Genomic DNA, 19,443 nt, shown 5'->3' with positions numbered 1-19,443 from the left:
TCTGGTTACAACAGATCTGTAGCATATCTTGAAATCTGGTATTGTATGATGTCTCCAGCTTTGTTGTATTTGTTCAAGACTGCATTGACTGTTCGGAGAATTTTGTGACTCCATATGAATTTCAGGACTGTTCTAATGCCATGAGGTCATTTATATTTTAACAAATATTACACTAAATCTATAAATCACTTTAGGTAATATGGGCATTTTAAATATTAATTCTTCCATGAGAGATCTTTCCAATTTTTGGTGTATTCTTCAATTTCTTTCATTACTGTTTTGTAATTTTCATCATAGAGGTCCCTCACATTCTTGGTTAAATGTATTCCAACATATTGTATAGGGGAGGGTGGACCATTGCAAATAAGATTGCTCTTACAATTTGTTTCTCAGCAAGTTCTTCATTGGTATATAGAAGTCCAAATAATTTTTGTGTGGTGATTTCATATCCTATAACTGTACTACGTTAAGCCTCTTGGTAGCATCTTTGGATTCTCTATATATAGAATCATTACATCATCAAACAGTGATAATTTGACTTTCTCCTTTTATATTTGTATGCCTTTGATTTCTTCCTCTTTTCTAATTGCTCTAGTTAAAACTTCCAGTACTATACTGAATAAGAGCAGTGAGAGCAGACATCCTTATCTGGTTCCAAATTTTAGAGGAAACGCATTCAGCTTTGCCCTATTCAATATGATACTGGCTATTATTTGTCAAATGTGGCCTTTATTACGTTGAGGTATGTTCATTCTGTACATATTTTACTCGACATTCTTTAACATGAATGGATGCCTTTTCTGCAGCTATTGAGATGATCATATGATGTCTACCCTTCATTCCGTTGATATAACAAATTATAAGCATAATGAATGAAGGGTAAAAATGTGCAAATGCTGAAACCTGCATCCCTGGGATAAATCCCACATGATCTTTCTGATGTTTTTTGGAATCAATTTGTCCACATTACATTAAGAATTTCTGCATCTATGCTCATCAAGAAAATTGGTCTATAGTTTTCTTTTGTTCTGTATCCTTAATCTGGTTTAGGAATCAAAGAAATACTGGCCTCATAGAATGCATTTAAAAGAATTCCTTCCATTTCAATTTTCTGGAATATTATGAGAAGAACTGGTGTTGGCTGGCCCGGCGCTGTTGCACAGCGGGTTAACGCCCTGGCCTGAAGCACCAGCATCCCATATGGGCGCCGGTTCTAGTTCCAGCTGCTCCTCTTCCGATCCAGCTCTCTGCTATGGCCTGGGATAACAGAAGTAGATAGCCCAAGTCCTTGGCCCCTGCACACACATGGGAGACCTGTAGGGAGCTCCTGGCTCCTGGCTTCGGATTGGCATAGCTCCAGCTGTTACAGCCAACTGGGGAGTGAACCATTGGATGGAAGACCTCTCTCTCTCTTTCTCTGCCACTCCTCTCTGTAATTCTGACTTTCAAATAAATAAATAAATCTTAAAAAAAAAAAAAAACTGGTGTTGGTTCTTCCATATAAATACGGTAGAACTAAAGAGTGAAGCTAGCTGGTCCTGGGATTTTCTTTGTTAGGAGACTCATTGGTGATTCAATCTCATTACTCTTTATTGGTCTATTGTGTTTTCTATGTCTTCACAATTCAGCCTTAGTAAATTACACGTATCTAGAAATTTATTCATTTCTTCAAGGTTTTTCAATCTGCTGGCATATATTTGCTCATAAAAGTCCCTAATGATACTCTGTATATCTGTGGTATCAGTTATAATATCTCCCTTTTATCTCTATTTTTTGTTTTTTCTTAATTGACTTAGCTAGTGTTTTATCAATTTTGTTTCTTTTCAAAGAATTAACTCTTAATTTCACTGATCTTTTATGTTTTATTAGTTTCTATTCATTTGTTCTTGGCCTGATAATCACTTTGGGGTTGGTTTGCACTTGTTTTTCTAGATCCTTGAAATACAGTTGTTCATCTGATATCTTTGTATCTTTCATTGTAGGTGCTTGTTCCTACAAACTTAATTCTAATACTGTTTTTGTTCTATCTCCTAAGTCTGGGATGAGGCATTTCTGTTTTCATTGGCTTCAAGAAATTTAATTTCACTTTTGATTTCCTCCATGACCCATTGTTCATTCAGAGAAATGTTGTTCAGTCTCCCTGTATTTGTACAACTTCTAGAGTTTCTTGTGTTGTTGACTCCTAGTTTTAACCCACTGTGGTCTAATACATGATCTGATTTTGATTTTTTTAAATTTTGCTGAGACTTGTTTGTGGCCTAACATATGGTCTTTCCTAGACAACGTTCCCTGTGCTGATGAAAAGCATGTGTACTCTGCAGCTATTGGATAGAACATTCTGGGCCTAGAATACAGGTTTACTCTATAGGTAGATCTGGGTGATCTATCCTATGATGCAAACAGGATTTTAAAGTTCCCTATTACTATTATATTGAAGCTCATATCTCCCCTTAGATCTAATAATGTTTGGTAAAAACCCAGTATTAGGTGCACATGCATTCAAAATCATCATCCTTTCTATTCAACTGATCCCTTGATCATTATACAGTGACCTTTGTCTCTTTGAACAGTTTTTGTCTTGTCTGATATAAGTGTAGCTATTCCTGCTCACTTTTGGCTTCCATTTGCATGAAATACCTTTTTCAACATTCACTTTCAGTATTTGTGTGTCTTTTCTGGAGAAGTGTGTGTTTTTTTTAAGATATATTTTATTTATTTTAAAGAGTTACAGAGAGAGGTAGAGAAAGAGAGAGACAAGTCTTCCATCTGCTGGCTCACTTCCCAAATGGCTGCAATGGCCAGAACTGAGTGGATCCGAACCCCAGGAACCAGAAACTTCTTTCATGTCTCCCATGTGGGTGCAAGGGCCCAAAGACTTAGGTCGCCTTCTGCTACTTTCCCAGATGCATTAGCAGAAGCTGGATCGGAAGTGGAACAGCCAGGACACGAACCAGCACCATTATGAGGTGGTAACGCTGCAGGCCAGGGTTTTAACCTGCTGCACCACAGTGCCGGCCCTGAAGTGTGTTTCTTATAGGCAGCATATTGTTGGGTCTTGCTTTTTTATCCATCCAGCTAGTCTGTATCTTTTATCTGGAGGATTTACACCTTTTATATTCAAAGTTTTATTGATGCGCAATGACTTAGTTTACCTTTTTTTTTTTTTTTTTCAAATTCCTTATATTTCCATTCCCTCCTGGCCTATAAGGTTTCTGCTGGAAAATTTGCTGTTAATCTAATGAGGGTTCCACCTAAACTGACTTGGCAATTTTCTCTTGCAAATTTGGGAATTCTTTGCTATACTTTTGAGAGTTTGAATGTAATGTGGGTCAAAGTGAGGATTATGTCTTTCTTGGGTCCTATGAGTCTTCTGTACTTAATATCCCTATCTTTCTGCAGATTGGGAAAGTTTTCAAATACTGCATCACTGAATAGGTTTTGTGTTTTTTTGTTTGTTTGTTTTTGTTTGTTTTTTTGACAGGCAGAGTGGACAGTGAGAGAGAGAGAGAGAGAGACAGAGAGAAAGGTCTTCCTTTTTCCGTTGGTTCACCCCCTAATGGCCACTGCCAGCAGGCGCATCGCGCTGATCCGCAGCCAGGAGCCAGGTGCTTCTCCTGGTCTCCCTTGTGGGTGCAGGGCCCAAGCATTTGGGCCATCCTCCACTGCACTCCCGGGCCACAGAAGAGAGCTGGACAGGAAAAGGAGCAACCGGGACTAGAACCCGGTGTGCCAGCGCCACAGGCAGAGGATTAGCCTATTGAGCCGCAGCGCTGGCCACTGAATAGGTTTTCTAGGCTTTTACCCCTTTCTTTGCACTCAGGAATCCCCACACCTCAAACATTTGTTCATTTAATGGGGTTCCACAGGTCTTGGAGGTTGTTTTCATTTGTTCTTTTCTTTTTCTTCTCTTTTTTAGGTTTGGATATTTCAAAAAACTCATCTGTAAGTTCAAATATTTCTTCTGCTTGATCTGTCGTCGAGGCCTCTTGTATTTTTTGACTTACTGAATTTCTAAAACTTGTTTTTTTTAAAGATTTATTTATTTATTTATTTATTTGAAAGTCAGAGTTACACAGAGAGAGAAGGAGAGGTACAGAGAGAGAGAGATCTTCCATCTGCTGGTTCACTCCCCAACCGGCTGCAATGGCCAGAGCTGCACAGATCCGAAGCCAGGAACTTCTTTGGGGTCTCCCACGCAGGTGCAGGGGCCCACGTGCTTGGGCCATCTTCTACTGCTTTCCCAGGCCATAGCAGAGAGCTGATCAGAAGTGCAGCAGCCGGTCTCGAACCAGAGGTCACATGGGATGCCAGTGCCGCAGGCGGCAGCTTTACCTGCTTCGCCATAGCTCCAACCCATAATCATTCTTCTAAGTTCTTTATCAGACATTTAGTCTCCCTTCCTACAGAGTCTGACATTAAAGGGTTTTGGATTCCCTTTAGGGCATCCAGCTGCCTTGTTTTCTCATGCTTCTAGTGCCCCTGTGCTGATATGTGTGCATCTGGCCCATCAGTTGCCTCTACTGCTTTTTTAAAGGGGGACTTTCATGGATTGAAGGCTGCTTCCTCAAGATGTGTCTTCAGGTCTAGGTTTTGTAGGTAAATCTGGCCTTAGTTTCAGTTGGATGCTAAAGGGCATCATTCACTGTCAATGATGGCAGTGAAAGCAGGAACGTGGGGGATTCCTCGCAGCTTAGCAGGGACATGCAGGTCTTGGTGGTAGTGACCAGGGTTGTACAAGTGCCAGGCCCAAATCTGGGATACATGTGCTTTGCCATTTATGCACATCAAAGCTGGGGCAGGCTTGGGCCACAGCAGTGCTGGAATCTGGGGTGCTCACCAACACAGGGTTGTACTAGAGAAGGGAGCTGCACAGCCCAGGTAGGTCGTGCAACCAACCATGTTCACCAAAGCTAAGGTAGGCTCAGGTCACAGCATTGCTTGTGTCTACAGTACTCCAAACATCTAGGGCTCATGAGAGAAGGAAGTCACACATTCCAGTTGGGTATGTACAACCAAATGCACCCACCAAAACCAAGGTGGCCTCAGTCCATTCTGGGACTAGCGTCAAGGGTACTCCAAACCTACGGCAAGATGATGAAGGGGGCACTGTAGCCCAGGCAGGTGTATGCAACCAACACACCCACCAAAGCCAGAACAGGTTCAGGCTGTACCAGGGCTGGAGTCTGGGACAATTACCAAAGCTGGTGCCCACCCAATCCACTAAAACTAACCTGGGCTTAGCTTTGACTGGACTGGAGCTGGGGAAGGCAAGTTCAAAAGTGGCTCAAAATTTGTTCAATGTCATACTTGCCACATCGTATCAGAACTGCACATAATGCCTGAGCTGTACAGATAACAGCTAAACTGAAGGATATCATGTATTTGGTTTTGAGGAACCTGACAATATTTAGAGTCCCTTAAAAAGCTCTCAATTCCCACTTTATTCCATTTCTCTTTAGTTCTCTTCTTCTGAATGTGTTGTTAGCTGCAGGATGGCTGAGAGAAGTCTGCCTTGCATTTCTAGCAATTCAATTCAATTGCCTGAGTCTGTTTTCTCATTTGTAATACCAGAATTAAAATTTCCAGCTGACCTAGCACGCAGCACTGCCAAAGGACTATGCGTTAAAAAGGGCTATGGCAAAGGAAATACTTTTGTAGTTAACATATCTATCAGTAGTGATCCATTTTTAGTCTTAATACCCACTTAATGCTGTATAATTGTTCAAACCTGGTAAATGCCACTCTTAGGATCATTGGTTACTATCCTCACTCTGTCTTTTATGACCTTGTCTAAATATGATCAGAGTCGGCAAACTTGGAAGGCTTCCATAGCCTTGGCAACTCATGACGACAGCCTAGGGTGGTTACTGGCACCATAAACTAGAGTGTCAATTTGTTGGGTCAACAACAGGAGCCACTGTGCACTTGCTCCTCATGTGGGATCTCTGTCCTTAATGTGCTGTACATTGTGATTTAATACTATAACTAGTACTCAAACAGTATGTTTCACTTTGTGTTTCTATGTGGGTGCAAACTGTTGAAATCTTTATACTAAATTGATCTTCTGTATATAAAGAGACTTGAAAATGAATCTTGATGTGAATGGAAGGGGAGAGGGAGCGGGAAAGGGGAGGGTTGTGGGTGGGAGGGAAGTTATGGGAGGGGGAAGCCATTGTAATCCATAAGCTGTACACTGGAAATTTATATTCATTAAATAAAAGTTAAAAATAAATAAATAAATAAATAAAATAATACAGTTGAAATATAATTTTCAAGTTATCTTTCCAGCATTGTATCATTTATGACTTAAAAATGGGTTTTAATTCAGTGGGCAACTAGAAAGACTCTAATTTCCTTAGTATTATAAGTAGGATCAATTGATAATTATAATAACCCAGACATGAGCTAAAACAAACTGGTCCAAAATGTTGTTTTCTTAAAAATAAATAAATAAAATGGGGCAGATTCAATCAACACTTGGGAGAAGTCGAAGTGATCACTAACAGTAAAGGAGACAAAGGAAGCCCAAGTGATGGTCAATCATTAACCTTGGAGGGAAATGTTTTTTTAACAGTCAGAAAACTATTGTTCAAGCAAGCTGAGTGGATAAGCTTAGAACTCAAACCAAGAGGCCAGCGCTGTGGTACAGTTGGCTAAGCATGTGCCTGCACCAGCGGCATCCCATACGGGCGTCAATTCAAGTCCCGGCTGTTCCTCTGCCGTTCCAGCTCTCTGCTATGGCCTGGGAAAGCAGTAGAGGATGGCCCAAGTGCCTGTGCCCCTGCACCCACGCGGGAGACCCGGAAGAAGCTCCTGGCTCCCGGCCAGCTCCAGCCGTTGCAGCCATTTGGAGAATGAACCACTGGATGGAAGACCTTTCTCTCTATCTCTTCCTCTGTAATCTACCTCTCAAATAAATAAATTAAATCTTAGAATCCAAATTGATAATAAAACACTGAATCAAAATGTGACATAAAGTGAAGAGAAATGGTATTCTATCTCCAATACTCTTTTTTAAAAAACCTAGAAATTTATTTTCTGGGATTAATGTATATAGCCTGAAAATGTTAACTACTTTCAGCACTAATTTGATTTCTAAGAATGCTAATTAAGTATTTAATTATAATAATATACAATAAAATACTATAAGCACGCTTAGAATCCTTAGCACTGATTTAATATTCTAAGATGCTGCGTTCAAAATTACTCTATTACTTCACAATTAGGTCTTCTACCTCGTCCCTATTCTCAATATCCAAATACCTGGCTGGGAAACCAAAGCACATGTACATGGAAAGTTACACACAAAACACGACAAGGGACCCGCATCTCCAGCAAGGGCAGACCAGGTGTTACACACCAACCCTCCTGCTTAAAGTCAAAGAGCTGGACAAAAATATACTGAGTAGAGTTTTAAACTGTTAAAAATATCATTGGTACAAACACTCTGGCAAACTGGTAGCAACTACTAAGACTAATATGTCTACCTATTAATCAGCAATTCCATTGCTAGGGATTATATTCAAAAGCAAGGAATTCAGATGTCCCAACAACACAGATGCATGTGAATGTTCACAGCAACTTTACCCTGATAGTGAAAAACTGGAAACAACCCAAGTGTCTATGAAAAGTAGAATGGATACATACACTGTAATGTATTACAGTGTTAGGCTACCACTATGGCAGACTGTATTTTCTAATAACATTCAACTGCAATATTTCTGGTTGTACACACTCTTCCAGAAGCTTCTCTCCCCATCAAGATGCACAGTCTGTGCCCTATTCTTCTTTAAACCTGGGTAGGTTTCTACCTCCATGAAGAAGAGAAAGCAGGAGAAGTAACACTGCACAAGCGCCAAGGCAAAGCCGTAAGAGGCGCTGTAACTTCTGCGTGCCTCATCTTGTCTCCCCCTCTCCATCTTCCCTCTCCCTGGGAACACAGCCACCGTGTTGTGGACAAGCGGAGGCCACACGGCTAGGCAGCATCTAGGTGTCCTGCCATCAGCCAGCACACAAGGTCCAGCCTTCCAGCAGCCCTCACTGAAACCAGGTGATGCAGAGACAGCTTCACAAATCACAAATATGTGAGGAAACTCAAAATTGTGGGGACAGAAAACTGAGAACTTGCTGTCTAAGGTAAGGATGGCAGGAATACCAACTGGAAAGGAGTGTGGCAGAAGCTTTTGGGGTGTCAAAAATGTTCTATATAATGAACTGCCTATAGTGACACAACTAATAACATTGACAGAAACTCTTTTTTTAAAGATTTACTTATGTATTTATTTGAAACGCAGAGTGACAGGGACAGAAGGAGAGACAGCTAAGTCTTCCATTTGGTGGTTTGCTCCACACATGGTCACAATAGCCACAAGTGGACCAGGCCAAAGCCAGCAGCTTGGGGCTCCCCGTGAGTGGCAGGGGCCCAAGCACCTGGGCCATCATCTGCTGCCTTTCCAGACACATTAGCAGGGAGCCAGAATGGAAGCAGAGCAGCTTCTCCCTCTCTCTGATGCTATGCCTTTAAAATTAACTAATTTTAAAAATTCTTTGAGGTATGTGTTTAAGATGAGTGCGTATTACTGTATGTACATTATACTTTATTATTTTGAAAAAAGGAAGGAGTGGGCCAGCACTCAGTATAGCAGTTGAGACGCCAGTTAGAAAGCCCATATCCCATATCAGAGTGCCTGGCTTCAGATCTCAGCTGTTTTCCCAACCCCAGCTTCCTGTTAATGTACACCCTGCGAGGCAGCAGGTGACGGCTTAGGCACTTGGATAGCTGCTGCTCTCATGGGAGACACACACTGAGTTCCTGGCTTCTGGCTTAAGCCTGACCCAGCCCCAGCTGCTGTGAGAATTTAGGGAGTGAACCAGCAGATGGGAGAGCTCACTCACTTGCGCTCTCTCTCTCTCTTTCTTTCTCACATTGCCTCTCTCTCTCTCTCTCTCTCTCTCTCTCTCTCTCTCTCACATTAGCTACAATCCAAGAAAGTAAAGGATCTACAATGAAAAAGCATGCCTGGTCAAAATGGTATCCAAGAGGCTAATATAACCAAAAAAAAGAAGCAATCAGGCAGTATTGAGGGATACAGAACAAAACTTTTTTTTTTTTTTTTTGCTATTTATATTTACTTATTTAGTCATTTGAATGGTAGAGTTACAGACAGAGAGGGGGAGTGATAGAAAAGTCTTCTATCCGCTGGTTCACTCTCCAAATGGCCAAGAACAAAATTGTCAAGAGGGTAAGAAGCCCCAAGGGAGAGCCATCCTTTGCTTTGGAATAAAAAGCTCAAGAAACTGACTCACAAAAGAAAAGGTAGAAGTCAGTTAAACCAAGTCTTGCATTACTGGGGAAAAAAAAAAAACTCCAGGGAGGCAATTGGTATACCAGTTAGGAAGCCATTTGTGATGCTCACATTCCATTTGGAGGAGTGGTTCAAGTCCTGGATCCCCCACTTCCAATTCAGCTTCCTGCCAATACGCACCTTGCAAAGCAACAGGTAATGGCTCAAGTATTGGGGACCCTGCCACTCAGGTGGGGACCCAGAGTTCCTGATTCCTCACTTTGGCCTGGCCTAGTCCCAGCTGTTGCAGGCATTTGGGAAGTAAGTCAGAGGATGGGTAATACCTCTCTCTCTCTCTCTCTCTCTCTCCCTCTCTCTCTCTTTCAAATAAAGTGAAAATAAATAATTTTTTAAATTTCAATTTGTTAAGAAAGAGCAATGGAAAAATCCTTACCTACACCTGGGATTACTTCTAGAAATACTTTTTCAAGCACAATGAGCAGCACACAATCAAAGACAAGCAAGTATACAGGAGACAAAACTCCTTTAGAAATACAGAAAATATAAGAAAAAACTCATAGGACTCTGGAGTAGAGTTACCATGTTCACTCTGTCCAAAAAGAAATGTGTAAAGCTTGAAATTTTTGATAGGAAACCAAAAGCTATTTTTAAAAAGTCGCAGCACATTTGAAAAATAAATAAAATTCTAGAAATGAAAAATATAACAGCCAAAATTTAAAGCCCAGAGAATATACTTCATAGCAGATTAGACAGAGATGAAAATTAGTAAACTGGAAGGCAGATCAAAAGAAAATATCCAAAACAAAAAAGCAATAAAAGTATGAAAAAACAAAAGGAGCGGTAAAATACACAGAGGATTCAGTGAGTAGGGCTAACACTGTGCAACAGAGCTCAAAGCAAGAGAATGGAGAAGAGCCACATTTAAAGAGATGGTGGTTGAGAGTTTTCTAAAATTGATGAAACATATCAAGTCATAGCATCAAAACAGTCTGGATACTCCCTACAAGAAACAGAGCGAGAGCGAAAAGGCAAAGTCAGAGACAGAAATAGAGACGGAGAGAAAATCATCTTGAATTCAAAGTCAAAAAGAAAATATTAAAAATGGCCCAAGAAACAAATAACCAAAAAAAGAAGCAAAAACCACAGCTAACTTCTGAATAGAAATAAGGATGCCAAAATTTATAATCTCTCCAAAGAACTGACATAAACCAGTGTATGTTCTGATCCAGAATTTTTTTTTTTTTTTTAAGATTTACTTATTTATTTAAGAGGCAGAGTTAAACAGAGAGAGGGAGACAGAGAGAGATCTTCCATCTGTTAGTTCACTCCCCAAATGGCCACAATGATCAGAGCAGAGCTGAGCTAGGCTGATCTGAAGCCAGGAACCAGGAGCTTCATCTGGGTCTCCCACATGGATACAGGGGCCCAAGCACTTGGGCCATCCTCCACTGCTTTGCCAGGCCCTTAGCAGAGAGCTGGATCAGAAATGGAGCAGCCGGGACTCGAACTGGCACCCTTATGGGATTCCAGCACAGCAGGCGGAGGCTAAACCTACTCTGCCACAGCGCGAGCCCCTCCATTCCAGAATTTTATACCCAGGAAAAGATATATTTCAAGGATGAATGCTAAATAAGGACATTCTCAGATAAAAGGTTAGAAAATTTTTCAAAACTAGATCCACTCTGAGAAAAAAAAATCCTGAAAGGTATTCTTCAGGCAGAAAGAAAATTGTTCCAGATGGAAGGTCAGTAATGCAGCAAATCTTACTGAACAGTAACAGCATAAACAACAAAAATATGCCACTGCAATTTTAAGTAGATTTACTTTTTTATACATAAGTCTATTTACTTGAGAGAGAGATATTTCCATCCACTGGTTCAACTTCCCAAATAACCATAGGAACCGGGACAGGACAAGGCCAGGAGCCAGGAGCCCAAACTGAGTCTCCCACAAGCATGGCCAGAATCCAAGTATTTTGTTTGTTTGTTTTTAATTTATTTTTGACAGGCAAGGTAGACAGTGAGAGAGAGAGAGAGAGAGAGAGAGAGAGAGAGAGAGAAAGGTCTTCCTTTGCCATTGGTTCACCCTCCAATGGCCGCCGCGGCCAGTGCGCTGCAGCCAGCACACCACGCTGATCTGAAGCCAGGAGCCAGGTGCTTCTCCTGGTCTCCCATGGGGTGCAGGGCCCAAGGACTTGGGCCATCCTCCACTGCACTCCCGGGCCATAGCATAGAGCTGGCCTGGAAGAGGGGCAACCGGGACAGAATCCGGCGCCTCGACCAGGACTAGAACCCGGTGTGCCGGCGCCAATGGCAGAGGATTAGCCTGTTGAGCCACAGCGCCGGCCTCAGAATCCAAGTATTTGAGCCATCATCAGCTGCTTCCCAGGATGTACATTAGCAGGAAGGTGGAAGAGAGTGGTGCTGGGACTCAAACCCAAGCACTCTGGTAAGTGATGTGGGCATCCCAAGCGCAGCTTAATCGCTGCACCAAACACCCGCCCCGACATATATGCGTTTTTAAACATGGCCATAATGAATTAAGGAAAGGAAGAAATTAAATGTTTCAAAGGTCCTGCATCGTCCAGAAAAAAAATGAATGTCTCAATTAACACTAAACTTTGATAAGATTACAAGAATACTTCAAAAAGTTCATGGAAACAAAATCAACATATCCATTTAGCTGTAAAAAAACTTTTTAAAAGATTTATTTCATTTATCTGAAAGGTACAGTTACGGGGCTGGGGGCAAGAGACTGAGAAAGAGAGATCCGCCATCTGCTGATTCACTCCCCAACAGCTGGGGCTGGGCCAAGCTGAAGCAGGAGCCAGGAGCTTCATCCGGGTCTCCCACATGGGTGGCAGGAGTCTAAGTTACTTGGGCCATCTTCCGCTGCTTTCCCAGGCCATTAGCAGGGAGCTGGATCAGAACTGGAGCAGCTGGGACTCGAACCAGTGCCCATATGGGATGCCAGTGTTGCAGGCGACATCTTTACCAACTATCACACAATACCAGCCCCAACTGTAAAAGTTTTTATAGCCATGCATAGTTATTCCATAATTTGTATTTTCCATGAACTTTTTGAAGAATCAACCCAAAACAATGAAAGAGAAAAAAATGAACACAGAACAGGTGAGACAAACAGGTTCTTAAAATTAGGGTTTATTTTAATTAATTAATTTATTTATTTTTTAAATTTGACAGCTAGAGTTAGACAGTGAGAGAGAGAGACAGAGAGAAAGGTCTTCCTTCCATTGGTTCACCCCAAATGGCTGCTATGGCCGGAGCTATGCCAATCTGAAGCCAGGAGCCAGGTGCTTCTTCCTAGTCTTCCATGCGGGTGCAGGAACCCAAGCACTTGGGCCATCCCTCACTGCCCGCTCGGGCCACAGCAGAGAGCTGGACTGGAAGAGGAGTAACCGGGACTAGAACCCGGCACCCATATGGGATGCCGGCTCTGCAAGCGGAGGATTAATCAAGTGAGCCATGGCGCCAGCCCCTAAAATTAGCTTTAATATTATTGTCAGTAAAGAGTTATTATATACCAATTCATTATTTTTTAATGTATGCCTTAGGGAAATACACAAAAATATCCAGCACCCCCAACACACACATACACACTCACACCTCTAACTTTTCTACGCTTTAGCCTCCCCATCTAGTCCATTTTTTTCACTGTAACTTACTTTTTTTTTTTAAAGATTTATTTATTTGTTTGAAAGTCAGAGTTGCACAGAGAGAGGAGAGGCAGAAAGAGAGAGGTCCTCCATCTGATGGTTCACTCCCCAATTGGCCACAACAGCCGGAGCTGTGCCAATCCGAAGCCAGGAGCCAGGAGCCTCCTCCGGGTCTCCCACATGAGTGCAGGGGCCCAAGGACTTGGGCCATCTTCTGCTGCTTTCCCAGGCCACAGCAGAGAGCTGGATCGGAAGTGGAGCAGCTGGGACTCGAACCGGCGCCCATATGGGATGCCAGCACTTTAGGCCAGGGCGTTAACCCACTGTGCCACAGTGCCGGCCCCTGTAACTGACTCAAAATCATACTTCACCTTGTCTTTTCTCCCATTATCATGGATATGCAAATAAACATTAAGATTAAAAAAAAAAAAAAAGAAATAACAAGAAGCCTTGAGTAGGCATTAGGTGCAAAGGTTACACTAATGCTTGAGATGCCAACGTTCCAAATCAAAGCCTGACTCTTCCACTTCCAATCATGCTTCCTGCTTAATGGAAACCCTGGGAGGCAAAGATGATGGTTCAAGCAGCTGGATCTCTGCCACCCATGTGGAGGCCCAGAGGGAGTTCCAGGCTCCTGGCTCTGACCCAGCCCAGCAATGGTTGTTGCAGAGATGTGGAGAGTGAGCCAGCAGATGGAAGATCTCTATATGTGTGTCTGTCTGTGTGTATGTGTGTATATGTGGGTGTGTCTGCCTTTCAAATAAAAATGGAAACAAATACAAACTTTTAAAAGCATAAGAGAGCCAAGTGACTGATAAATAATATTAATCCATAATAAAATGTCAATTTGCCATCAGTGATCTATATAACAATATCTTACAAAATTAATATATTAAGAAGCTTTTGAATGGCACTTTCACTTATTTCATGAGAAAATCAATGTTTTTAATTCATGTGAACTCAGTGAAAGGGAAATTCTAGGATAAAATTATAACTTTTTTTATTCTCCTATCAATTTCAGCAAGGTGCATAGGTGCAATATGTACCTCTTGCAGAATAGCTAAATCATATGTAATCTCTTTAGATCCAAAAACAATCTAAAAAGTAAGGTGTGCCGGCGCCGTGGCTCAATAGGCTAATCTTCCACCTGCAGCGCCGGCACACCAGGTTCTAGTCCTGGTCGGGGCGCCGGATTCTGTCCCGGTTGCCCCTCTTCCAGGCCAGCTCTCTGCTGTGGCCCGGGCAGGCAGTGGAGGATGGCCCAAGTGCTTGGGCCCTGCACCCCATGGGAGACCAGGAGAAGCACCTGGCTCCTGGCTTCGGATCAGCGTGGTGCGCCGGCCGCAGCGGCCACTGGAGGGTAAACCAACGGCAAAAGGAAGACCTTTCTCTCTGTCTCTCTCTCTCTCTCTCTCACTGTCCACTCTGCCTGTCAAAAAAAAAAAAAAAGAGAGAGAGAGATAGAGAAAAAGTAAGGTGTGAAACTCCAAAATCACTCCTGACCCTTCTAGATGCAAATGAACTACCTGCTACTTATTTTAGGATGGATTACTTTAGTGAGAAGTAAGCATTTTAAATAAGGTAGTGTAAGCTCTTCAAAAGATGAATGCAATAAAAAAACTACCCAGATACCATAAAATATCCCTGTAAAGAAATCAAAGAATATTTTATTTAATATTTAATGCCAGTTTCACAGCTATAGAAACTAGCAAGCAAAGGAACCAACAGACTTTAGACGCCAGGTCTAATGTGGTTAGTCACCTGCGCTGACTCCCTTTCTATAATGGCTTTAGAACAAAACTGAGCCACTTCATTCAGATGGATAGAGAATGGTGCCAAGAGTCTTATGTGCATAAGTACTAGCAATCAGTTATGAGCCCTGTAGGGAATTAACATACAAGCATTCTGACCTACTTAACCTCACAACCACCTCTTCATCGACTTGTATACATGTTCTTCTCCCAGCTTCCCTCCTACCCAACTCTCCGCTTCTCCTATGATCTCCTCCTCACCCTTCAGGTCTTCCAAGTCACTTCCTCAGGAAAATGTGCCCTGACTCCCCCAAAATCAAGTTAGGTTCCCAAGCTACAGATTTTATAGCCTCCTGTGCTTTACTTCAAAGGACTCATCCCACATGGCTGAAAACAAGTACCCAACACAAGGTTCCCAGGTGCACAGAAGGCGCTGTTGAAATATTCATCAAATAAACAAATTAGAATTTACAATTCTCCCCAATTTTACAAAGAAATAAGCTTTTAAAAATCATGGAGGGACCTGTGTAGCAGGCTAAGCACCCCCCACCCCCATATGCCATATGGGCACTGGTTTGTGTCCTGGCTGCTCTACTTCTGATCCAGCTCTCTGCTATCGCCTGGGACAGCAGTGGAAGTTGGCTCAAGTGCTTGGGCCCCTGTACCCTCATGGGAGACCCGGAAGAATCTCCTGACTCCTGGCTTCTAATCAGCGCAGCTCTGGCAGTGGCAGCCATTCAGAGAGTGAACCATCGGATGAAAGACCTTTCTCTGTCTCTCCCTGTCTCTATCCGTAACCCTACCTCTCAAATAAGTAAATGAAAGCTTTAAAAAAAAAAAAAATTAAGAATGTGCATGAGCCTGGAAATGAGATAAGTCAGCTGAGAATCCATGTTTTCATAACTCTGGGTCCCACTGGCTAATCCCCAAATACTAACCAAAAGTGCACTAGAAATCAGATTTCTTTCAAAGTATTACTTCTATATCGACTTCCACTGTAAAGATGCAAGGGGAAAATGAGTCAACAAATATAATTAAACCACATCTGAAAACAGAATATACCTTTTCAAAAATCACAGAGGGATACAGGGACAAACAGTAACTTTCTGATAATTAATGGTCTCAACGGCACTAGTTATACAACAAGAATGGTTACAGTGAAACTGCAAAGATAGACCAGAAAACTTAATCACTTGTCTCCTCTCTAGCTGAAGCAACAATTCCAAAAGCTTGCGAATTCCAAGCCCTGACAACTTCAAACTGCCTTAACACTCCTGGTACTTTTTACCCAAAGCAGGTGTTTTTGTTTTCCATTTGCTACTAACTTGAACTTAGTGGCCTCTTTTTCACTCATCTTCACGGGCTACAAAATGTAAGAATAACTTGATACAGACAGCAAAGACAGACCAGCCAGCCAGCTTGCATCTGCTGTGGCGGATAGGTCTCTCTGGGTGCCCTACAACACTTAAGGTTGTCAGTCAATAGACAGCACCCAACCAGCCACTACTACTCACCACTACGTTTAACCAAAGTCCTCCCTAGGAGGTATTTGCATCTCAAAACATTCACCACTACGTTTAACCAAAGTCCTCCCTAGGAGGTATTTGCATCTCAAAACATTCTTAAAACTAGTAATGGGGGGGAGGGCTGGAGTAGTTGTGGCACAGAGGGTTCAGCCTCTGCTTACTGAGATTGCCAGTTCTAGCCCAGGTTGCTCGGCTTCTGATCCAGCTTCCTGTTAATGTGCCTGGGAATGTACTTGGGCCTCCCCCCACACCGCACCCCTTACCAACATGAGAAAACAGATCGGAATTGTGGGCTCCCACCTTCTCCCTCTCCATGTCACTCTGCCTTTCAAATAAATGAATATATCTATAAAAAAAAAAAAAAAGAAAGAAAGAAAGAAAGAAACCTGGTAATGGACTATCCTTACCTGAAACACAGCCCAGCTAAAAACAGTAAGTAGGCATATACACTTAAGTCTCAGGGCTCAAATTCTTAATATTTGGCAAATTATGCTGTGAATGCTTGTGTGACAACTCATTACTTTACACAATCTGCAAAGGAATTTCTGTTGACTCGGGATACCTGTATTTGCAATTAGGGCTGTTTTTTCTTTGCAAGTTAATTTTTACTTTTCTGAGTGTAATATTTTTCTTTTCTGCTTTGCCACACTTTAATTGCCCATGTAGAATACAGAATCCAAACACATTTTAAGTAAAGAACTATATACCATGTTTACAACTTCGATTATAAAGTAATGGCAAAATGCAGAAATAACTTCTGTTAATTTTAGGGTTTGGCTGAATAAAAACTAAAAGCAAATAAACTTCTACTCGTTTGATGCCTGCTAATTTACTGATTCTTATTAAGATGACTTCAGGAAAGAAAAAAAAACACCTTGCCTTCGTCCCAGAGACTCAATATAGGATAGGAGCAACTTGGCCAGGGTGATCTATCATAAACTTCTGTGCAACTTCTCGAAGTTGAGCCAGAAAATCATATTTACCCCCAAAGATTTTTCTTTTTTAAAAGGATTAATGTAGGACTGAAATCATTTTATTCCAGAAAGTACAATACTTAAGACAGTATCCCCACTTTTATTTTCTCTATTCGTGTCAAATTATATCCAAAGATGGGGTATTTTCCAACTCAACAAGCCTCCTTCCGAGTCCCGTACGGGACAGGCGTGCTCAAGTCTACAGTCTCCTTCATCTGCGTGGAAAAGAGGCAGGGGAGAGACAGAATGTCCAAGTTACAGAAACGTCCGCAGGCTTCCACCGTTTTCCAGCTTTCAAACACCTGCGAGGAACCGTGCTCTCGCGCTGCAAACGCCGCGCCGCCCCACACTCGTGAGCTCCAAACTACTGTGCAAAACTTTGCCAAGGTGCACCGATTCCCGGGCTTCTCCCACACCCCTCATTCACCCCCTAGCTCGCCCCGCCGCAGGGAGAGACAGTTCCGCCGCACCAAGGCAGTCATTTCAGAGCACGAAGTTTGCCTCACTTCTGCCCGCTCGCACTCTGCAGGACGCCAGCGAAACTTGCACGGGAGACTCGTCTCCCCCGGGACCGAAACTTGCACCGGGGGAGAGGGCAGCGGGCTCCACCCACCCCCCCAACCCGGGCGCTGGGCAGCCGCAGCCCCCGCCTGGGCCCCCTGCGCGAGGCCCCCAGCCTGGCGCCCGCCAACCTGCCAATCACCCCGCAGACCCCCCAACACGCAAAGCCGGGGAGAAGCCGGCGAGGGCACCCCGCGCACGTTCCCGCAGCCTGCCCGCTTCCAGGGCTGTGCCCGCGAGCCGCAGCGGCGTCCCCTCCTCCCGGGTCCGGGAATGGCGGCGTCCGGCTCCCTGGGGCCAACTCCGAATCCCCGCCCGGGAGGTCGCCCCGGGAAGCCGCCCCTGCCGGCCGGCTGTGGCGAGGGATGAGGACAGGAACTTACCTCCGGACGGTCCCGTCGGCGAGAGCAACGAGCAGCGGGCAGGGCGGGCAGTCCCGGGCGGCCAAGCTGGTGCGGCGCGGCGGCGGCGGCTACCGCAGTGCCCTCCGCCCCATTGTTTCCCTTCCAAGAGGATCCCGGCAAAGCCGAGCCCGCGAACCAGGAAGTTCCCCGGCGCGACACCTCCTGCCGCCGCTATGGAAACGGCCCCCGCCTCCCAGGGCGGCTCGCCCGGGACCCCGCCTCCGCGCCGCCGGCCCCGCCCGCTTCACGGGCCGCCGCCAACCGTCGCCGCTGCGGCCGCGGCCGCCGCCATCTTGGCGCGGCCCGGGCGGCCCCTTCCCGGCGGCACGTGCGCGCCACTCCCGCGCTCCCGTCGTGCGCGCTCCCGCCGGGCGCGGGGGCGCGGGCCCGGGGCTGCAGGTGGAGGCGCGGGGTGCGCTGGACTCCCTGGGCGCAAAGCCGGCTTCCTTGAGCGGCAGGCGCGAGTTCAGGGAAGGCCCAACACCCACAGCAGGGCTTCGAGGCGTTTGCACGGAAATGACCGACACTTGGCGTGTGCGACTTGATGTGTCAAAAAGAATGGCTGAGACCTGGCGGGTCTCTGTCAGCAGAGTAGGGGACGAGAGCGTGGTTCCCGGAGCCAGACTGGCTGGTTTCTTCCTCTCTGGCTCCAGGGCTTATCTGGTGTCAGACCTTGCACTTTCTACTTCTGTACAGGGGGCTAATCGTGTCTGCTCTGAGGGGTAGTTGCGGGAGCAAGCGGAGCGCTCGGTGGCAAGTTGGAGATCATCCAGTCGGTGAAATGGCATTGCTTGTGACACAAATCACACTTGTGTCGCTTCTCAGGAACTGGCTCCACGCGCACAGATCGCGGCATTAAGTAGGCTACTGTGTCCGATCCCATTGCTGCTTCAGGCTGCCTCAGTGTTCATCTTTGTCCCATCTTTCTGTAGGTCAGCTTTCCTTTTTTATATCGTGGAAATTGTCAAGAGGCTCCATCTCCACAGTCTTCCATTAAGAGGTGCCATAAAAAGATGAATGATGTAAACTTTCCAACGCTGTAATTAGCTGACAGTTAAATGATTTATTCAGTAGACACTAGAAAAGTTAGGGTGTGCACATAACTAAAAGGCTTCCTGAACTAGAATTACTGAAGCCGGCGGGTCTGTGCTGTTGCTACTATTTCTCTTCTCCAGCTGGTGAAAACTGACACGAAGAAACTGGGTGCTGGGTGGGTGCTGTGCACGGTGTTGCTCAGGAGGGCTGG

General features: G+C 44.2%; 1 protein-coding gene across 2 annotated transcripts in view; it reads right to left on the bottom strand.

Moving 5' to 3' along the window:
- Positions 1-18,369, bottom strand: part of USP6NL (USP6 N-terminal like) — a 198,524-nt gene extending 180,155 nt beyond the window's left edge. The window contains exon 1 of one of the 2 annotated variants that reach the window (XM_062210917.1): positions 18,177-18,369. The gene's annotated coding sequence lies outside the window, so the exon portion shown is untranslated. The remainder of the gene's footprint in view (positions 1-18,176) is intronic. The other variant, XM_062210916.1, reaches the window with a different exon arrangement.
- Positions 18,370-19,443: the final 1,074 nt, after the last annotated feature.

The sequence above is a fragment of the Lepus europaeus genome, chromosome 14 (assembly GCF_033115175.1).
Source record: "Lepus europaeus isolate LE1 chromosome 14, mLepTim1.pri, whole genome shotgun sequence".
Lineage (NCBI taxonomy): Eukaryota > Metazoa > Chordata > Mammalia > Lagomorpha > Leporidae > Lepus > Lepus europaeus.
This window is presented reverse-complemented; position numbering and strand designations above follow the sequence as displayed.